Below are 3,682 nucleotides of genomic sequence, written 5' to 3'. Positions count from 1 at the left end.
CTCTTGATACACGCACAGTTTTGCGTAGGGACATCTCTCGGGATGCGGAAGAGGGTTGAGTTGTGCGGCCTATTGGTAAGTCGGTTGTCCCAACTGTCTCTGTTGGAGACAATCGGCGGGGGGGTCTGAACGTGGGGTCTGCCTCAATGAATCTGCGGGAGTAGTGGGGAGGTCAGTAGATCAGGCCCTTGGGATGTTGGTGTGATGATGAGGAGATGAGATTGAGGGGGTGGAGGGGCTTGATCAGCCCCGGGAGATTGAAGGGGGTAGAAGAATGGAACGAGCTTCTAGGGAGAGGGCTGAAGGATTTTGTCGGGGGAGTGGGAATAGGTATTTGCTTTGCCTGATGGGACATGTTGCCCAGTGAAGGAGGATGGGGAGGAGGGGTTAGAAGAGAGTGAGGTAAGGGCGGAACGCAAAGTAAGGTAGAGGGAGTCAAAGGTCTCTAGTTTATCATTGTTGGCCTGTATCAAGACTGTGCCACTTAAATAAATTGTCACTGATGTGTTCCTGTTTCTAGTAGCCTGGTTGGGGAGAGAGATCGTCAGTTTACAGCTATTTGAGGTGGCCGTTGTTTTGGATATGAGGAGTTGCATTCTTAATGTGGTGTTCCAGATCTCAGGTCTATCTGTATGGAAGATGAGATCCATCTTTATCTGCCCTTTGGAGGTGCAGTGGTATGTTTCGACAAATAGCGTTTCTGGGTGCTGTCTGTTTAGCTTATGTTTGAAGTTTTTTCTCGCTTTAGAGGAGAGGCTAGGGGGGAAGCTAATAGGGAAGGCATTCAGGCTGTGTGGTTTTATTTGGATCAGCATGATTGAAGCGGCAGAAGTTGTTGTGTACTAAATAGATGGTTGTGTACTAAATAGATGGGGGTTGCCGAGCTGCTGTTAGAGAGGCGAGACTCCCTTGGTCTGGGAGTGGTGACTATGGGCAACTGAACACGACTAGTGATGGGCAGGGGCAGGCCTGCAAGGGACCTTTCTGCTCTGTGAGCCAAGGGACTGCCTTGGGCGAGCGGTGGGGGAAAGAGGAGGCTTTGCGAACTAGGTGTGGCAAAAGGAGTCGGTGGGGTTCCGGTTACCCTGGTCTGAGGTGGTATGGCGGGAGACCTTATTGGTGAAGGAGCCTATTGGTTAAGCTGGTAGAGGGGTTGCTGCTTAGTGGAGGAGGAAGTAAGGGTCAGTGAACTCTATGAGTCCCGATTGGAAGTGGTCGGAGGGCCAAGTCGACATGGGTGGGAGATATAAAGGTCCTGGGGTATAGGTTCAGTAAAATAATTAGCATGATTGATGCTGGGGGGAGGAGAGAAAGCGTCTTGAAACAGATCTGGGGCCTTAGAGTGGGCCAGGAGTCACTAGCGATGATGGGGCAGGCGGAGGGTAGTCTTTAATGTCCTGAGTCTGACCCAATACCGTGTGGGGATCCTAGCAGAGAGTTAAGTGGATCTCTCTATTTATCCAAGATGGAATAGTGTCTGCCATCTTAAAGTCAGACATCGACTTTGTGCCAGTCCGGAGCATGATCAGGATTCTTTTTGGGCTTTCTTTAGTGCAGGACTGAAGGGGGGAAGACTTCACCCATTTGAGTGACCAGTGGGCGGGGGCACACACCGCATAGTAAATGCTGCAAAACTTCATCCAGTGATGTCCTGGGCGTCGCCATCTTGGGGTCAGGCATAGACTGCAAGTCTTACTGGATCCTTTAAGACTACTCCTATGCCATAAAGGCACTGGTTCCAATTTGATGGGGTCTGAAATGAAAGGGAGACCCAGCTCCTCATGGCATGTGTAGGATGGCATGGACAGGGGTCTGAGAGAATATAATGCAAAAAAGAATTCTCCACCAGCTGTAGTGGGTAGGTGTTAACTAAACCCCACCCACCTGCCCCATACATTGTAGCTGTGATGCACGTTGCTTTGTATATTTGCAAAAGCACCAGTGGCAGCTTCTTCCCTAGTTTCTTGACAAAGCAGACTAGGGCTGTCGATGTTCTAGTAAACGCAAGTCTTTTTGAGTTTAAGATATGAGACCAGGTGTCTTTTTGATTTACTAGAATGCCGGGAAAAGTCAAATTCTTGGTGGTGGCTAACTTGTTTCCATCCAGAAAAATGTCCTTCACCCTCTGGATCCCTTTACCACATCTCATGATAAATGTCTTAGAGACATTAATGCTTAACCCTAAGTCCTTCATAAAATCATTAAATGTATGCAAGGCCTTTTGCAAGCCATTTTGCGTGTGCGCCATTAGAACCGCGTCATCCGTGTGAAGAAGGGCTGGGATTTGTCGCCCACCAACTTGAGGGAAATCTTGACCCTGATTAAGCAGTACTTTGCTAAGGCCATTTGTATCCAAATTAAAAAGGAAAGGGGCCAGGACACAACCCTGCCTGACCCCTCTTCTGATGGGGAAGGATCCAGTACGTTCCCCACCCTGTCCGTGACGGACACTGGAAGAAGCTCCTCTATATAAACACTCATGGAACATTAGAATATTTAGATCCACCCTCATATCTGCTAGGATCACCCACAGTCTCCCGTGCCTTACAGAATCAAAGGCTGCGGTAAGGTACACAAACGCCCGGTACAAATAACCTTTTTTTGCTCGTGTATATTTACCCATAAAAATAGATAGATTAAGGCTTTGCTCTATGGTTTCCTAGTCCTTCTTGGAAGCCATACTGCAAGTCAGAAATTATGTTTATGTTTTGTAAATAAAGATACCTTAATATGAGAAAAGTATTTAATTTATTAATTTAAAAAAAGATTTTTACAAAGTTTGTTCTGACATTATTATTCGTTTACAATGTATTAATTATTAGCAATGCTAAGAATGAAAATGTGAGATACATATTCTTAATTTCATCTATCACAATAAAGACAAAAGTTTATTTAAATAACTTATGGGCTCATTATGATGGTGGATGGACATCATTCCTCCCGTCATCATAATGGTGATGGGACCACCCGCCAGATGTGCGGTGGTCCCACCAGACGAATTAGGATCCTGGCCTTTTCACATTGAGGACTGTACTGCCGGCTAAAAATGCCACAATGTGCATTTCCATGCACAACGTGGCAGGCACCATGCAGTCCCTGCCACCTTGTGCATGGAAATGTAGAGTGGTACAATGGGTACCCCAGTGCACCCCCTACAGCTAGTCTCCACCTGTCATTTTGCGTCTGGATATCTGCCGCAAAAAGACAGGCGGAAGGGCTCATCCTAATCTCTACGGCGGTGGCTGCATGGCACCGCCACAATGATGCTCTGGTTCTGGGTTCCGCAAGGTGGGCAGAAAAGGACAACCTTGTGATTCCCACTGTCATCCTAATTTGGCGGTGGGTGAATCACATTGTGATGGCGGGAGGATTCCCACCGTTGGCCCGGCGGTGGCGATCCTCCTGCCATCATAATCCGCCCCTTATTTGTACAGTTCAAATATTAACAATAGAAATTTTGATTGCAAGTACCCATCATTACAATGGATACTTACGCCAAATAAAGAGATTTGTTTAAAAAAATGTTGATGGTTAATACAGGTGTGTTTATTTTAACTTTATATGTGATAGAAATAAACACATATACATTACACCTTAAAATAATTAGAAGTAAATTACATTTGTATTTTTGTACAAAATGCACTAGACAAGGGGAAATGTGACTTTAATTAATATAGAAGAT

Source organism: Lissotriton vulgaris, chromosome 7 (genome assembly GCF_964263255.1).
Source record: "Lissotriton vulgaris chromosome 7, aLisVul1.2, whole genome shotgun sequence".
Lineage (NCBI taxonomy): Eukaryota > Metazoa > Chordata > Amphibia > Caudata > Salamandridae > Lissotriton > Lissotriton vulgaris.
The sequence above is the reverse complement of the archived record's forward strand: the minus strand, read 5'-3'. Positions refer to the sequence as shown.